The following is a 20,048-nucleotide window of genomic DNA, read 5'->3' on the forward strand; positions in this document are numbered from 1 at the left end:
TCCCCCTGGATCTGCCAATGTTTCGTGTGCACAAAGAGGACACGGCTATGAATGAGAACAGCAGTCCCCCGGGTAACCCTGGGCGTAGCTCGCGAAGTAGCACTTCGCGAAGCTACGCAAAGTGCAGTTCGCACTATGCGAGCCACGCGTAGCACTTCGCGAACTGCGTAGTACCTTGTTCGCACTGTGCCAGATGTCGTTTTCAATAATTGCACAGTGCGGACAAGCAACCGGCACTGTGCAATCATTGAAAATGGCATCTTGCACAGTGCGAGCTGTAGTTTTCTGCTGCTCGAGTAGATTTTTACTCGAGCGGCAGCTTTCTCAACGCGAACTGGTAGTTTCTCATCGCGAGCGGTCGCGAGCATACGCGACCACTCTCAATGAGAAACCTGACCTCCTCGCATTGGGAATCTCGCCGGGAGGTTTATTTTCCATGCTCGCGATCGCCAACTTGATGTTGCTGATCGTGAACAAGGAAAAAGTCTCGCCGGGATGTCATTTTGCTTGCTCGCAGTCGCCAACTTGATGTTGAGGACCGTGAGCAAGCAAAAAATGACCGCAGCACTACGCAACACTACGCTACGCGTGTTCGCACTGTGCTACGTGCAGTTCGCGTAGTGCGAAGTAGCGCAAACTTCGCAAACTACACGAGCGTAGCGTAGTGCTTTGCCCAGGCTTACCCCCGGGCACCCCTAATGAACCCTGAATGGTATATTGAGTTATATCCGAAACTCGCCAGGCAGGGAGCCTTAGTGCCCATTAAGTGCATCTCCTGTCGGAGAAGGCTATCGGCTCTGTAACACTTAACCTGACGGAGAATGGCGCCCCTCTTGATTTTGTTAAGTAGCCCCCTGTCATTCCAGGATACCACAGTCAGGTCCCGGAGTGGGGCAAAATGAGTAGTCATCCAGTCTCTCTACACGCCCTCTGAGGACCAAGCATATTGGGATGTGGATCATGTGTCTGCGCTCGTGCGACAACCAATACTAATCTAATGAAATAAACCCCTGTGAACAACCCCTCCCACCTCCCACATCCCCGATACTGCCATGAACACGATGCATCTGTAGCGGTGAATGACACCCCAAGCCCCCAACAGTGGAGCCCAGAGTCCCCTTGCCAATGGTTCCCAACCTTCTCATAAAACTTCAACATGGGGTGCTAATGTCTGGGCTACGCAGCCTTGTGGCATGATTGTCTACGCCACCTCAGTGCTTAGTAAGAAGAGGATTGTTCAGGTATTGGGCCATCCATAGAGACTGTGAACTAGGAGCCCCAACGACTGATTCAGCTCAGGATGTTCATTCAGGACTGGAAGAGCTCCGGTCGGAACCAGACCGGTGTCGCGGTTTTGATTTCGTCCTTCTAGATCTGTTCCTCTGCGAGCCAGAGGAGGAATTCGACTCCAGCGGCAGCGGGGTGTGAGGCCTCAGGTGGGTATGTTCATCCGTCCACATGAAAACAGGTGTGTCAAAAAATAGAGGCTTAGAATTAAAAATGAGATGTAGTCTGGCAGGATAGAGGAGCATATACTGAATATTAAGATCTCGTAGCTTACGTTTTGCCACTGTGAAGGATTGACGTTGTTGTTGTACTAGGCGGGTGTAATCTGGAAAGATCATTATAAGTTTGTTCTTGTGCGTCTTGGCGAACTGTAGTACTGCGGCTCGGTCTGCAAGGTGAAGCAGTCTAGCAATATCGGGCCGTGGGCTTTCCCCCGGGGGCAGTTTCTTTGTCAGCGCCTGGTGGGCCCTTTCCACCACGAAACAGGGGGATAGCATGTCCTCCGGTAGGAGATCTCTGAGCCACTGGGTGAGGAAGCAAATCATAGAGGTGCCCTCGCAGCCCTCCGGTAGGCGAACGAAACGGAGGTTGTTGCGCCTGGCTTGACATTCTGCCTCCTCCACCCTAGACGCCAGCTCCTGTGACACTACTGTCAACTTATTGTTTTTTTCTGCAGGGTGGTCATGGTGTCTTCCATGGATGAGACCCGCGTCTCCATTTCAGTAATGGGGTCGACCGCCTTTCAAAGATCCTGGCACAGGAAGGAGACCTCGGACCCAACCACACTGATCTTAGCTTCAAGCATATCCCTCGCCTCTGTGATAGCCACCAGGAGCGTCACTTTGTCCTGCACAGTTCCACTCACGTCCCCTCCACCCGGGCCCTGGGTGTAGTGGTAGAGGGTGCTCTGCTTGACTCCTGCCCCGCTTGGCTTATCTCTGCCCATAATTGCACACCGTGAGATGGTTGACCGGGGGTCTCAGGAAGTCTATTGCTGGGGGGGCCACACCCCAAATGGAGGATCGGTGCGAGTCACCAGGCATCGCAAATGTGTCTCGTCAGCCAGCTCATAGGGGACATCACAGGCCGGTCCTCTCGGAATCGGATGTTTCCCGGGCCACAAACCGCACCGAGCCCAGCTCAGCCGCCTCCGCAGCCCGCGACGGCCAGCCAAGCAGGCCCCCCCTACTGGAACCGAACTCGCCGGACCACCAGCCAGCTACGTGCCCCGCCCAGCCCCTTATTCCTGAGCACAATGGGAGGGCCTTCCCTCTATATGCAGTCTTATCGTAGGATGTTCAATGTGCCCAGCTCAGGCGCCCGGGCCAGATCCAGCAGCTATGTTCTCAAAGTGGGGAGGAGATTCAGGGGTCCACCGGGGGGGAGGGGGCAACCCCCCACCACCACAATCTGGGTTCCCCAATGTTTCACTCATGCCTGTGGCAGAGGAGGGGCCCCGGGGCTCACAGGACCTGTGCTGGATATGGCCAATGTGCAGCTTCGCTCACCCCCGCTGCAGCCAGGCAGTGTATACTCTGGGCAGTAGGCTGAGCCCGGGCGTGCCCTGGCGGTGGGGAGAACCAGCTCAGGGGGAATCTGCGGAGCCGGCATGAAGCATCACCTGCTCTTCAGTGCCCGCCAGGGCAGCCTGCCCCATGCCGACGCAAAGCCCAGGCCGGCTCCGTCGCTGACAGGAATCCAGCTAGACACCAATCTGGACGGCACAGTGGCATAAACCTGGCAGCCGCCATCTTGAAATCTACCACCTCAGCGGGTTCACAGCAGTCCCAGGGGACTGGGTGGGCGATGGCACCACCGCAACCCGCACCCACTTCCGGGCGACTCGCCTCACCTTCGGGGTCCGATCCAGCCCCACAATCAGTCATAGGCACCGAGCCAGAGGCCGAGTAGCGGACGGGCCATGCCAGACCCGCATCATGCCACTGATGGCCATGGCAAGCAGCACGCCAAGGATCGATAGGCAGCACTAGGTAGGATTTCGGACGGATTATGTAGGGTTTTTGGCGTAGATGCGCGGAGCTCAATCAAGCTGCATCCACCATGTTGGCTGCCCATGCCACGGCCCCCATGATGTAGTTTTTTTAATCAGTTGCATATTCATCTTTTTCTGAAATTGGAGCTGGGTTTGGGCTGTCCGCATGGGTATGGGCATATTGTTGCAGATCATTGGTGCACAGATGGAAAGGCATTTTGCTTATTTAGTTTTTTTAAGCACCACTTCTTCTGTCTGAAGAAGTCCTCCATGCAGATATGTGAAGAGCCACAGGACATTGCGACCATGTCATCCAAGCAAGCAGGGGTGAGAATAAATGTTATTTCTATAGTGCAAACCAAGCAAAAGGTAGCAGAGCACTGTTGAGGGTCAATGACAAGCATAAAGTCAAGGAGTGATAGGAAAGGTAGCTGGTTTGTGGAATGTTAATGCATTGTGATAGTTCTGTAGATGTTGCAGATGGGTTTAAAGATGGCATGGCCTTGCAAGGGGAACCTGTTGAGTTCCATCATGGTGGAATGTTAAGGTCATATTTCTTCATGCCCTTGGGAGGTGTGCTGCAGCAAGCCCTTAAGGGAGACCAGTGTAGATAACAATTCCAAGATGATTTCCCACTTACACGGTGCAAGATAAAGTATGTGCAAGGAAGATATGAAGGCAAATAAAATAGTTACAAATAACTTGATGTCTATACAAAGGCATCACTCAAGTCACAGTAAAACACCAGAAACTACCAGAATACAATCGTGTGCAGGCTAAAAGAGTTTAATGTCATGTGTCATTGTTGCAAGGATTCTGCATATATACAGAAGTATGCGCAAGAAACAAGGACCTCGGTGTACAGTGGTGTACCAACCGCCCACCTTAGTGCCCGGAACCCCAATCCGACTAGCTATAGTGTCTCATTCGTTCTCCGTACTACAGCAAAGCTACCAATGATTAGACATCCTAGAACATGTAACTCACACTCAGTAATCGTGGGAGCAAGAACACTCTTTTGCCAACTCACTTATACTTGTCCACAACATAAGTAACCAGAGACACAGTATTGTTTAAAATGTTTATTTTAATAACGTGCTCTATAATGCAGTACACAAGCCAATACTAGCAGAAAAATGCATAAACTCAATATAGTGAGCATTGTTACAATTCCATTAAATATGAACGGGGAGAGCATTTTATAAAGATAGTAGAAAAAAGGGCTAATGAGCCTTGCCACCCTCCCCGTGCTAGAAACTAGTTTATAATAAGTATAGAAGACCTCTGGGCTTTGTCAGGGGGACCCCATACCTCCAGGTTTAGATGCAAAGATTTACATCGCCGGACAAACTCAGCTCTTCTCCTCGAAAAGGTTTTCTTCTAGTGCCTAACATGCCTTCCCCGCCATATTATAAGCACTTGATTTTCAGTAGTACAGCTGTGGTTGTATTATGTCTAACATGTGTGGGACTGAGCAAGGCAGATTAACAGAGCACACTGTTTTTTGACCTTGAACACGTTGTGCAGACAAAGACCACAGAGTTCAGCAAGAAACGTGAAAGGCAGTCAGTTCCCATGTGAGATGGCACAAGCAGAGAATTCGAGAAAACAAAATCATGTAGAAACGTGTGCAAAAGCGGCAACATGGCTGCCAAGCATATACTAACTTATGCTAACTTAGCAATGTACGCAGTGAATCCCATATCCTCACTACACCCTCCTCTGGTAAGTCCATTGCATGTTGGCAGAAAACGAGCACAGAGTTCAAGAAGAAGGAGCAGAGTTCAAGCACGTCTATAGTGTTATCGAAATAGGAGAAAAAAAGTGGGGCTTTGAAGTAGGTGCCATAAAAATATATATAAAAAAGAAATTGACCAAGATGAGCACCAGCCTTTTAATCAAACAGTGTATGAGCAGTAAACCGCAACAGCTTCCAATAGGAAATCATTGTCATCGGTAGAGAAAAGAGATGGCATCCAATTTAGCAAGCAGAACGAGCATTCATGATTTTCATAGGTGGGTGCCTCCAGCACCATCGTTGGACAACTTGCATGATATTCAATGTAGCTACGTTGTAGGAAAACCTGCGCCGCCGCACAGATATCCCATTGTGCCAACACTTCAAGCGCAGCAGCGCATGCCATAAAACCAACCCCGGAGCATTCTTGCTCATGGGCCACTAAGGGACTGATCAACAGGTCGTAATCGAGGTTGGGAGATGACATATTGGAGAGACAGAGGTCCAATGCCCATTCAAAGGAGCAGTCCAAGCATGAAAAGACGGGTTGCATGCCAGTGTAGTACGCAAAGCGGAAACACAGTCTATATGCCATGCTGAGTGCTGCCAGTGGCAACGTGCTATAGCACTGAAGCATACGGTCATGGAGCAGTTGTAGCCGATCTGGGCTGCGTAGGACCACAAGAGGTGCAGCCATTGCGTAGCAGGCAAATTAAAAGGAGGACACCAGCGGCCATGGTAACCAGTAGAGGTAATCTCCGAAAGACGCTGGAAAAAATAGAATGAATAAAGGCTGGTATTACACCAAATGTAGTCTGAAAAGAAGTCACAAGGCCAGAGCCCACAACTTAAAAAAAAAGTACCAGGCCATGTGTATCAGACGCATTGAAGATACAATGAATTAGTTCACCAAAATGTTGTGGGAAGTTTGTATTAAAAAGGGCTTGAATTTCAGAATTTGTACTTGGTATCTGCAGGACGAATGTCTCATGCGCCGAAGTGAGCGGGACCTCCTGCTGGAATAATAGAGCTTTTATTGTGCTCAACTTATTGAAGCCTATTTTCAAATTTGGGGTGCAAGGCCAAATCGAGGTATTGAACTTCCCATGCGGGGGTGGGAAAAGCCCATTTTTACAGCAAACTACGCGCTATGAAACTGTTACAATGTACGGTTCGCCAGCAAGCAAACCACAACATTCTTCGTTATTCAAAAGAAGATAGCTACCATTAGAAAGCAGGGTGAAAGTGGGTTTGATAGCCAGGACTGGAATACCCTTTAAAACACACAGAACATTTGGGGCGGTAACACTACAAGCCCTGTGTCACTGTATGTTTTTGCAGACAAGGGAACAACCTAATGTAGAGTCACAGCATTCCCCTGTAAGGTATACTTCCTTATCATCTCGCAAACATCTGTATGTAAAAGGCAAGGACCACACTTCATGGAGGAAAGAGCTGCCCAGGGGTTAATAGCGACCTATCGGGTAATGCTTCATGCAGGAGCTAAACTTAAACAGAGAAAATGGTAAAGGGATAACCCCGTAGACGAGCCAGACAGCAGAGTTAGTTTCAGCCACAGAGAAGGGCAATGGGTCAATCTTTTCAATATGTAAAACTGTGTAGGTTGCATCCTTCATGGACATAAACTGTTGTTTGTCAGTTAATTAAAAGGTAAAAACAAAGCAGTTGCGTTTAAATAATCCCATGGAACTTTTCCCATTTTCAGTGTTTGTAAAGTCCATGCAAATTGCATTGCTGAACGTAATTGATTCTGACCATGATACAACACAGACACATCATCTTGTACAATATCGACGATAGTTGAAACAATATTATCTAATGTGTAAATGCGGGAAGACAGTGTGTTAATACTGTTGTCAACAACGACCAGTACCTTTTCTAGATTCGCCTGATCTATATCCCTTAAACGTGATGCAGCTTCAATTTGAGAACGTTTCCATATCTCATTATAGGCCGCATAGATAAACCTTTTTGTTTCTGGGCCAGCAGGGCCCTTGATCACGCCGGCCAAATCAATGTTATTTCACGGACGATAGGGATGAGTGTTGTAACCAATTTTGACACAATTTTCCCACAGAATACGTGGTAACCAAATGTGTATCTGCAAAACGTGGATCTAGTCTATCCTGTTTGTAACCAGGGACTATGTTATGGAAACGTAGTTGGCAGGCATCAGCAGTCGTCTGCCATACTAACCATCCTTGGGGGGTCTAAACCTGAGACATTAAGGTTTTATTGTGAAATAATGCTTTCAGTTCTTCAATGGAATAATTAGTATACATGCTCCAGTTCTGATATAGAGCCAGTTTAGAAATAGTAGGGGCATTCATATATTTTGTAGTGGCTAAAACAAAACAGGTAGTTTGATAAATAGAATCATTTAAAAATAGAATTTGTGTTGGAATGAGGCACACGCGATGTAAAGCGTCCGTCAGTGCCACGAACCAGCCAGGATCTAGAACATCAAACCGATTTTAAATCAATGGTGGCCTTCCAATGTTCATAGCTCCCAACGGACAATTTATCAATAAACGCATTGGAATACAATAATTTTGTGTGGGTTAACATTACCTTGGTAGAAGATGAAATATTCAACTTAAAATAAAAGGACTTCGGGTTGGACCTGTCGAAATCCGAAAATATGTAAATTTCTTTGACAGGGTCTTGGAGCTAACTTCCAATAGAGCTGGGCAATGTTCCCAATGTGTGTAATTAACAACATTTCTAAATGTGTTAGCCTTATGCAAGTAGTGGTGGCCAAAATGCTGGTAACAATATAAATCTGCATAATTTGCAGTATTTAAATACAAATCTTCAGCATCAAAGGCTGCATAAAACTTCAAATCAGAAAATAAAGATTGCACAGTTTACACATTCCAATCATCTGAATAAATGTTCTGTTTCACTACATCACCCATTGAAACACGAAGTACATTTGGAACATTAATGATCTCTGTTGGACCATGAATCTGGTAATCCACAGCATCCCAGACAATGCCGTCAGCCACGGGAATGGTGGAGATGTTAATTAGTCTCGCTTCATGATGTGAGAAGACGAATACGGAGCCAAAGTTCCAGTCACCAACTGAACAGCAGAGCGTTCTGGCAAGTAATGACCATGGATGAGTAAGAAAAAGACTGTCACGAAACCAATGGACATAAACAAAAAAATTAGGATTAGCACCAACCAGATGTATGTCCAAGGAGGGACCAAATACGTCTGTTTAAACCAGGAGACAAAAATACTGAATGTAGTAAGGCCAAATGATGAAATAGTAGTGGAGTCAAAGGAAAAATATGACTGATTAAGTGTAGTCGGTTGCAAACCAGGCAACGACTCGCTTGTGGGATAAGCTTATTCAGTTTCATCTGTACCAGGTGAAGTTGGTGGTATTAACAAGGAATGTGTAACAGAGTCCATCTCGATGGCAGTGTCGTGTTGTGCGCTGCCAGACGCGCCAATCACTGGATTCCTTGAAAGTGCTGGATACGATGCAGCAGGTGTAATACTATTCAGAATCGGCCAGATGTTGTAGCTTGACATTGTCCACTGAGATGTATCTGTTGTCTTTGCGAACAGGAAGCTGTGGTAAAATGACTGTACGAGTACCCTTCATGCCAAGCACTGAAACCGGTGCACGATAAGAGGGGCCAAATTAGTTTTTGTTCTCCACCTTCTATCGGACCAGTTCTCCAACTTTGTATAGCCAGCCAACTACCGGAATCTGTGGTGCAGCATCAGTGGCAGAGGGTAAATGTTCTTTTGCAAGACTTTCACGGGTCCCTTGCAAGTCCTGTAACATAGTAGAATGATTATCTACGTCAAAGGTTGCAGCTGTCGTCGCCATGTCTAGACCATCAAGGTCCGCAACAAAACATTTTATGTCAAAGAGCATTTCGTATGGGGTCCGCCCACCCAGAGATCTTCTAGGGAAATTATTAAGTGCACGTTGTATGCTATACAAGTGTGCTAACCAGTTCCTGCCAGTACCTAAGACTCGGGCTGTCAAGGATTGCTTTAAGTCACGGCTCATTCGCTCCACAACTGAATTGCCCTCATGCCTGTATGGAGACGAAAATGTCACCTGCACCCCTAAAGACTTCATTGCATCCTTGCAAGCCTTAGAGGCGAACGCTGGACCTTGGTCAGAATGGAAGGTGCCGCATGCATAAATTCCCACAAAGACACCCAACTCCTTGATGACATTTCGAGCATCAGCACTGCGTTGTGGCCAAAGCCACACGAAACGTGTGCACAAATCAACTGCCACTAAGATGTACTTATAAGCAGTATCTGAAGAAAATGGACTACAGTGATAAAGATATACGCAGCCAAAAGGCCTATTGGAAATGCATAGTTGTGTTAGTGGCAGATGTGTGACTGTAGAAGGTTTAATCTGTTGACAAATGTCACAAGAAAGTACATAATTACGAGTCTGTTTATATAAACCACGCCACCAGTAGCGCTGCTGCAAAATAGAAACACGTTACAACAAACAATTGATGGACGGAATGCTGACAATGCAGACATTCTCCCCCAGTCAAGAGATCTGGGTTAAATCCATCGTTCTTTTGCCCACTACACCACCCCAGTTTAGACATGGCCATATGCAAATCAGTCTTGACCCTGTGCCTCATGGGAACAGTCCAGCCCGAACTGCCAAGCCATGTCTTCCCTGGACCGGAATCAAGCATCCTAGGACCGGTTTCTGGCTATCAGCCGTCATCAGCCAGGATAGCTTGACTCCAGTGGCGTAGTGAGCACGGGTCCCACGTCTGGGAATACCCATCCCACTTAGGGCGAAAAGCGTTACAACAAACAATTGATGGACGGAATGCTGACAATGCAGACATTCTCCCCCAGTCAAGAGATCTGGGTTAAATCCATCGTTCTTTTGCCCACTACACCACCCCAGTTTAGACATGGCCATATGCAAATCTGTCTTGACCCTGTGCCTCATGGGAACAGTCCAGCCCGAACTGCCAAGCCATGTCTTCCCTGGACCGGAATCAAGCATCCTAGGACCGGTTTCTGGCTATCAGCCGTCATCAGCCACGATAGCTTGACTCCAGTGGCGTAGTGAGCATGGGTCCCACGTCTGGGAATACCCATCCCACTTAGGGCGAAAAGCGTTACAACAAACAATTGATGGACGGAATGCTGACAATGCAGACATTCTCCCCCAGTCAAGAGATCTGGGTTAAATCCATCATTCTTTTGCCCACTACACCACCCCAGTTTAGACATGGCCATATGCAAATCAGTCTTGACCCTGTGCCTCATGGGAACAGTCCAGCCCGAACTGCCAAGCCATGTCTTCCCTGGACCGGAATCAAGCATCCTAGGACCGGTTTCTGGCTATCAGCCGTCATCAGCCAGGATAGCTTGACTCCAGTGGCGTAGTGAGCACGGGTCCCACGTCTGGGAATACCCATCCCACTTAGGGCGAAAAGCGTTACAACAAACAATTGATGGACGGAATGCTGACAATGCAGACATTCTCCCCCAGTCAAGAGATCTGGGTTAAATCCATCGTTCTTTTGCCCACTACACCACCCCAGTTTAGACATGGCCATATGCAAATCAGTCTTGACCCTGTGCCTCATGGGAACAGTCCAGCCCGAACTGCCAAGCCATGTCTTCCCTGGACCGGAATCAAGCATCCTAGGACCGGTTTCTGGCTATCAGCCGTCATCAGCCAGGATAGCTTGACTCCAGTGGCGTAGTGAGCACGGGTCCCACGTCTGGGAATACCCATCCCACTTAGGGCGAAAAGCATTACAACAAACAATTGATGGACGGAATGCTGACAATGCAGACATTCTCCCCCAGTCAAGAGATCTGGGTTAAATCCATCGTTCTTTTGCCCACTACACCACCCCAGTTTAGACATGGCCATATGCAAATCAGTCTTGACCCTGTGCCTCATGGGAACAGTCCAGCCCGAACTGCCAAGCCATGTCTTCCCTGGACCGGAATCAAGCATCCTAGGACCGGTTTCTGGCTATCAGCCGTCATCAGCCAGGATAGCTTGACTCCAGTGGCGTAGTGAGCACGGGTCCCACGTCTGGGAATACCCATCCCACTTAGGGCGAAAAGCGTTACAACAAACAATTGATGGACAGAATGCTGAAAATGCAGACATTCTCCCCCAGTCAAGAGATCTGGGTTAAATCCATCGTTCTTTTGCCCACTACACCACCCCAGTTTAGACATGGCCATATGCAAATCAGTCTTGACCCTGTGCCTCATGGGAACAGTCCAGCCCGAACTGCCAAGCCATGTCTTCCCTGGACCGGAATCAAGCATCTAAGGACCGGTTTCTGGCTATCAGCCGTCATCAGCCAGGATAGCTTGACTCCAGTGGCGTAGTGAGCACGGGTCCCACGTCTGGGAATACCCATCCCACTTAGGGCGAAAAGCGTTACAACAAACAATTGATGGACGGAATGCTGACAATGCAGACATTCTCCCCCAGTCAAGAGATCTGGGTTAAATCCATCGTTCTTTTGCCCACTACACCACCCCAGTTTAGACATGGCCATATGCAAATCAGTCTTGACCCTGTGCCTCATGGGAACAGTCCAGCCCGAACTGCCAAGCCATGTCTTCCCTGTACCGGAATCAAGCATCCTAGGACCGGTTTCTGGCTATCAGCCGTCATCAGCCAGGATAGCTTGACTCCAGTGGCGTAGTGAGCACGGGTCCCACGTCTGGGAATACCCATCCCACTTAGGGTGAAAAGCGTTACAACAAACAATTGATGGACGGAATGCTGACAATGCAGACATTCTCCCCCAGTCAAGAGATCTGGGTTAAATCCATCGTTCTTTTGCCCACTACACCACCCCAGTTTAGACATGGCCATATGCAAATCAGTCTTGACCCTGTGCCTCATGGGAACAGTCCAGCCCGAACTGCCAAGCCATGTCTTACCTGGACCGGAATCAAGCATCCTAGGACCGGTTTCTGGCTATCAGCCGTCATCAGCCAGGATAGCTTGACTCCAGTGGCGTAGTGAGCACGGGTCCCACGTCTGGGAATACCCATCTGTTCTGCTTGGGTTTTCGGATCAGATAGAACCCACTCATCAGGGCCTCACTAACCCAGCCAGAACGTTACCCCCTCCCTAGAACCTATTTACAATCCTACAACCACATATATCTATCACCTAAGGACAGGGGATTCCTACTATGTATACCAAGATCTCACAATCGGCGGCCTCGCGATCCCCTACGAATCCAGACCTCTCTGCCCATACGACAGTATCACAAGTGGCGGCCTCGCGGTCCCATACGAACCCAGACCTCTCTGCCCAGATGACAGTATCAGCACAATCGGCGGCCTCGCGATCCCCTACGAATCCAGACCTCTCTGCCCATACGACAGTATCACAAGTGGCGGCCTCGCGGTCCCATACGAACCCAGACATCTCTGCCCAGACGACAGTATCAGCACAAGTGGCGGCCTCGCGGTCCCATACGAACCCAGACCTCTCTGCCCAGACGACAGTATCAGCACAATCGGCGGCCTCGCGATCCCCTACGAATCCAGACCTCTCTGCCCATACGACAGTATCACAAGTGGCGGCCTCGCGGTCCCATACGAACCCAGACCTCTCTGCTCATACGACAGTATCACAAGTGGCGGCCTCGCGGTCCCATACGAACCCAGACCTCTCTGCCCATACGACAGTATCACAAGTGGCGGCCTCGCGGTCCCATACGAACCCAGACCTCTCTGCCCAGACGACAGTATCAGCACAAGTGGCGGCCTCGCGGTCCCATACGAACCCAGACCTCTCTGCCCAGACGACAGTATCAGCACAATCGGCGGCCTCGCGATCCCCTACGAATCCAGACCTCTCTGCCCATACGACAGTATCACAAGTGGCGGCCTCGCGGTCCCATACGAACCCAGACCTCTCTGCCCAGACGACAGTATCAGCACAATCGGCGGCCTCGCGATCCCCTACGAATCCAGACCTCTCTACCCAGATGGCAGTCTCATACGACAGTTCATCCTATGGTTACCATAACATACAAAAAGGGCTCACTATTCATCAGATCACACAAGGATTGCCAGTTTGAGTACAGCCTGTTCTCAGGTTCGAGGGGCTTCTCTTTCCCTTATTCAGTTACCACTTACCTGATCAGGGTTAACATCTGTTCATGTAGCCGCAGCTGACTAGAAGAATAGGCTACCCTCTTATACAAGAACACGCAGCACATGTTGGTTCACTACAAACTGGATACTTTATTACTCATTACATACATAATCACATAACATTACGATATAACACATAACCTGCAAAGAAAAGTGAAAGATTAAGTTGTACACTCTAATAAGAAAGGGTCGACATCACCTTAGTAGTATGTAGCCTGCACTCAGTGGTCATCTAGGTTCCCTTCTCGTTTGTATCTCGGCTCGCCTGGAATCACCCTTCTTCGAGTCACTGGGACCTCTTCCTTATCGGCTACTCTCTCCTCTCTGGCTATTCTGCTAGGAAAGCATCTGTCTCTCGGTTCTTCTCCGCCTTCAAGATGGCGTCTGTCTTCCCTGGAATAAGTAGTAGCTTTACTGCTAACGGCCAGATGCCGCCTACGGACTGAACATGTAACTGCCTCAGACTTTCACTAATATAGAGGTGCATTTCCTCATGGAAAATTCCGGCCCGTAACCTGCCGCCCACCAAATTCTTGTACCTCCCCTTACCAAGGACACGTTCCCAGCCGGCCGGCCTGATGTAGTGTCTTCGGCATGAAGAAAAATACAATCCTTCGATAAGGGCCGACCTGAACCGGTTCTCTCCAAGCGAATAACACCTCATAACTAAAACATATCTTTTGGCCTAGAAGCAACCCAAGCTGCCGAAGCAGAAAGAAAGATGGAGTCTCTCCCGTTTGAGGCCTACCAGGCCTGAATTCAGCACAGCTCCATGAAATACCCTCACTATAGGACAGGTTATCCCTAATACTAACGAATCTATCCCCTAGGCTATATATGCAAGCCCTGATCTATGGGGAAGAGCACAGAATCATATCAAAGTGCCTAGTAAATAGGCTCCATTCACTACTCTAACCCTTAGGCTTGAATGATAAGAGACTGAAGTCACATCCAATCACTTGTTAACACAAGAAGGCCAGGAAAATCGAGCAGAACATTTCACCCTTGACTTCAGTCTATTATACATTCATTAAATGGAACTAACATCTGTGGACGAATAATATGAAGCAAAACTAACTGATCTATGTCGAGTACCAGGTGTGCAGAATTGAAGTAGTGAAGGAACACACTGAATAAAGCAACAGATGGAAATCAAAATGGCGATAGTAATCAGAATACCTCCTAATATTTGACGTAAGAAATGCAAATCAGGTAACCAATTAAAGAGCCAGTCAAACCAGCCCTGATCAATGTGTTTTCTAACTTCTTCCGTCAAGTCATGTAGCTTGTTAATGTGAGCTCGAATGGATTGTGTATGATCAGACAAGTTAAAACAACAAAGACCCTCAAAATCAGAACAATCGTGTCCATGTTTAAGCAAAAGATAATCAATGGCCGCTCGATTTTGCAAGATAGCCCTTCGTTCACCCTGGGCGTCTAATAGCATGTCCGACAGGACTGTGGAAGTATTATTAATGGATTTCACCATCCAGCAGGCCATTTTCTCAATAGATTTGGCATTATAAACTGCCAAAGCAGGAACACCAATAATTGAAACAGCCAGGCTAAGATATTCGGACTTAGAATATAAATGCAAAGATGAGTCACAATCCTCTTGTAATCTCACTGTATCTCGAATCACACGAGAGTTGGCATTCGGATGCGAGGTAAACATTAACAAACTTAATCTAGTAATGGCACAAGGGCCTCCAGAAATATTCGCGGGGACATACGGCCAGGAAGTATTACCACATGAGAAAAGCCATCCGGCAGGTAGTAACATCGTGCGATAATGACTGGGGGCAACTACCATACTCTTGCAAGTCATGTTATTTTGAACAGAAGTACATATTTTCGGGGTCCTTTGAAGGCACAAAGTTCGTTCATGAGCGGTGAATGAGGTGGCCCCTTTCAATTTTAAACGCATACATTCCGAAATTGCACTAGGATTACACGTGAGGAAAAAACACAAATCACCTTGTGTGATATTATAGGTAACTATTTGGGACTGGATGGGGGGTATCGGGTCTGACAGTTCAGTACACAAGGGGCAATATTGATGGGTAGCGAAATCGCCCAGAAGAACATTGGGGCGAGCGGTTGATATATTGAAAATATGAGTTAAAGTTTCCAACGAGGCAGGAACAGCAACCAAGCAAGTTGACAAAATATCATTCACTGATCTCATCGGTGTCAGGCAGAAATGAGGGGCGCTAGTCACCCGTGTCGCAAGCGAAATCCAAAAGTTCGATGACGAATCCCACGCAGCGAAGGAACGCGACACTCGGGTTCTCCATTCATCCCGGGTTGATGGGATCCCTCCTCTCTCGCCGCACCAGCCCAAAAACAGTCCGATGCCGACACATCCCGCAGCAACAGTCCAAAGAATGATCTGAAAGAGAATCAAATACAGGCATTATTCATTCTCGTAAGTAACATTTGTCAGCCAGGACTGCTTCCCAGCTATCTTTCCCTGGTCTCATAACTAAAATGGTATTATCGTGACCGGTTGCAATGACCTCTGCCTGTTCAGGGGGATTCTTAGGCGACTGCACCCAAACTCTGGCCCCAGGATTGTCTGTAGAGCCAAAACCTTTCTGACCTCGTACAGTTAGCAACGTTGGGGCAGTGCCTTTTACCATCTCACCACTGAAGACAAGCATTATTAGCAATTGAGCCACTCGGTCAGTTTTATGTATCAGTAAGTCAACCTCACTGCCATTCAGCAGGAGCACCTTAATCTCTCCCTGATAATCACTATCAATAATTCCTCCAAGCACCTGAATGCCTTTTACAGCCAGCCCCGATCTAGGGGCGATTAATCCGAAATTTCCAGGTGGTATCTGAACACCAACACCTGTCTCGATGATGACTCGATCTTTACTTTTTATAATGGAGTCATCCATGGCATGCAAGTCTAAACCTGCCGACCCTGGGGTCGCTCTGCATGGAGCCAAAGCTCCGGGAGTAATCTCCCAGTACATCACAGTCTCTCTGATCTCATTGGGTTCAGCAACAACATTCGGAGGAAACAGACGCATAAGTGGGGATTCAGCATTTAGAAAAGGACGGTTATTCAAAATCAATAGCGCTTGAGGTAAGACCCGAGGCCTGTGGATAATAGGGTATATGAAACACCCATTCAATATTGTTTTCCACACAGAATTCCTGTACCAATCTTCCACGAAAATGGGATGCATTGTCAGATTGAATTTGGAATGGCACACCATAATACATCATAATCAATTCCAATGTTTTAATAGTATTCAGTTGGGTAGCTTGCTTACAGGGAAGGGCCACCAACAGGCCACTGTATGTATCAACAATGGTGCAAACATATTGACAATTCCTACTCATAGGGAGTGGACCAATTGAATCAATCTGCCAAATTTGAGCGGGCACTTTCCCGCGATGTAAATGACCTTTAACAATTTGGGGCACTTTGCGCTGCCTGATATGCTGACAAATGGGACAATGTAAAATAACATTTTTAATTAAATCTAGGGGAATATAAATTCCTCGATCAGCAGCCCACCTGCTAGTGGCTTTCTCTCCAAAGTGTCCTGCTTTCTGGTGTGCCCATTTCGCCAATCCCGCAATATCAGAATCTTGCGTGTCCACCACTGCCTCAGCAATTTTAGATTTCTCATCTGCAATATTATGAAAGAATTTGTCAAGAGAGTCTATCGGGGTATGAGCATCCACATGGAAGATTGTAACAGTACTCTGTGGGAGCATTTCCCAAATCTCCTGCCATAATTCTTTTCCCCACAATTCCTTGGAATGGATTTTCCAACTATGGGAATGCCAAGTCGGTAACCAAACTGCCAGTCCATTGGCAGTAGACCAAGAATCGGTAAAAATATGACATATGCCAGGTAACTCTTGTTTCAGAACTTGATAAACAGCATAGAGTTCAGCAAATTGACTGCTCTTACCCTCACCAGTTGTACTCAGCAATTTTTGTGTGATCGGATTATAGGACACTGCCTTCCAATGCCGTTTCGTCCCTATGAACCTTGCTGAACCATCCGTAAACCAGACATGGTTTCTGTCCTCTGCGGACAAATCATCAAAAGGTTTACCCCACTTAACAGGAGATTCCTGTACTAAAGGTACGAAACATTCACTCTCAGTTTCAGTTGATGGCGCCCGTGCCACCTGCTCATGCAAAGATGCAACTCCTTTTTGTCCCACACGTGCCCTATCTTGTATATACCATTTCCATTTAATCACACTCGCCTCTTGAGCGTGTCCAATTCGGTGAGTTTTCGGCGAACTCATAACCCACTGCATGATAGGAATTTCAGGTCGCAAAACTATATCATGTCCCAAAGTCAACTGCTCGGTATCCACCAGAGCCCAATAACATGCAAGTAACTGTTTCTCAAAAGGTGTATAACGCTCACCAGCATCAGGTAACTTTTTGGTCCAGAAACCTAACGGTACTCTACTCTTGCCTTGTTTCTGCCACAAACTCCAATTCGCATAAAGGCCTTGTACAGACACATTCAAATCCACATCACCATCACATACAGGCCATAAATCCAGAGCATGCTGAATTGCTTCTTTTGCCACACTGAACGCATCTTGCTGTGGTTTATCCCATTCAAATGCATTCTTTTTACGAGTGACACGGTACAAAGGGGCCAATATTTGACTCAAATGAGGAATATGCTGGCGCCAAAATCCAAACAAACCAATGAAGCTTTGGGCTTCTTTCCTATTTCTCGGAACTGCGAAATCAAGAATTTTCTGTTTAACCTGAGGGATCACTTCTCGGTGCCCTTCATGCCAATTAATACCCAAAAATTTTACAGCTTGGGACGGACCTTGTAATTTATCCGGGTTGATTTCCCAACCTTTCTCACGCAGGCACTCAATGACTCTATGCAATTGGGTCTGAACTTCCTCTCGTGATTCGCCTTGGATCAAAATATCATCAATATAGTGACATATCTGAATTTGTGGATGAACCGGTACCTCAGCCAGATGCTCTGCCACCAGCCGGTGACATATCATAGGACTATGCACATTGCCCTGAGGAAGACTTCTAAACGTCATCTGACGCCCGTTCCACGTAAAACTGAATTGTTCCTGACACTCAGGGGCAATCGGAATCGAAAAGAAAGCATTAGCAATATCAATGGACGCATACCATGTACCTGGATGTTTTTGGATTCTTTCAATTAGGGTAATAACATCCGGTACTGCAACAGTCAAAGGGGGTGTGTGTCTATTCAATTCTCGATAATCAACAGTCATGCGCCAAGAATTATCACTCTTACGTACAGGCCAAACAGGATTATTCCAAGCAGAAGTAACTGGGGTGATAACACCTGCATCCACCAACTCCTGAATAGTGGTACTAATCTCTTCATGACCACCCGGAATACGATACTGCTTCTGACGAACCACTTTTGTCGCCTGGGGAACTTTTATGGGGGGCATTCTTAAACGACCAACCCGTACAGGCCTGGACGATATATAATGCCTAGTTCCAAATTGGTAACATCCATCATCTAAGTGCAAAGTCATTCCTTTCAAAATATCAATTCCAATTATGAATTCTAAGAGTGGCACCACTAATACAGAGTATTCTTTTCTAGGAATTCTACCTATTCTCATTTCAAGTAAGGTTTGAACTGCGGGAGTTTCCTTTCCGCCTAATCCGGTAATTGTAAAAGGCTGACCTTTAAACTTCTTCAATTTTCCATGAATAAGAGTGGCCTCCGCTCCTGTATCTACCAATGCTCGGGCCCTTTGGACATTACGATGTCTCCAATAAATATCAATATCTACATAGGGTCTATTATCTCTGTGAGCCCATCTGTGTACTGGAGCTTGACCTATTTCCTAGTCATCTTTACTGCGTTCTGTGTACCAGGATAAATCAGGATAAAGACTCTCACGTTTCCTAGGTATCGATACCTCCTGTTCATATCCATCTCCATTACGAAATGGATTACTGTTCCCTGCATTGTACTGCGGGTTTCGATCGGCCAATGTGTGTCGATCCTCTCTCCTTCTCAACTCAGGGGATTGATCCCTATCATCTCTGCGTCTGCTATTAACATAATCATCTCTCCCCCTCTCTCTTTCCCCCTCTCTCTCCCTCTCACGACGGGGGGACAAGTCACGCACATAACGTCGATCATCACGACGATCAGAGCGCCCACGGCGGTCGTCATCACCGCTACCGTCAGAAAAACCACGATCACACTCAGTCGTCCGAACACGCCGGGCACCCTCCTTCCGATCCAAGCCACGTTTGCGAAACATTTCCCACAAACGAGAAGTAGTCTCACCATCAATGTCCTCTTTCCGCACACCATCGGCCAGAAGACCAAGAAACATATCACGTCTAGTAAGTTTATTGTCACCAGGAGTACGAGTGTCAGGCCGGGATTGCCGTTCAGGTTTAAACCACTCACCCAACTCACCGAGTTGGCGTACCGATTCCAGCACCACAGATAACATGTTACCAGTCTGATTAATCAATAAAGTCATCATAACCTGCTTATAAGCAACAGGAGAAGAACGAATAATACGATTCCGCACAGAAGATGTCAAGAAACCATCAAGCAACCTGTCAGCAGTATTCAGAAAAATTGCCGTTTTCATCACCTCCTCTTTGAGACGTTGCGTAGCATCGCGCAAAGTATACCACGGTTTGTCATTCACAGGCCAATCAGATTCAGTAGGATATTTTTGATTACAACCCTCAGTCGCCAATTGAAGCAAAGAAATTTGACCACCAACATTAAAGTTACGAAAATGATCCTGTACAGTAGAATCCGAACTCAAGGAACAAAACTTCAAACAATCACCAGCATCCAACA

The sequence above is a fragment of the Triturus cristatus genome, chromosome 4_2, assembly GCF_964204655.1.
Source record: "Triturus cristatus chromosome 4_2, aTriCri1.1, whole genome shotgun sequence".
Classification (NCBI taxonomy): domain Eukaryota; kingdom Metazoa; phylum Chordata; class Amphibia; order Caudata; family Salamandridae; genus Triturus; species Triturus cristatus.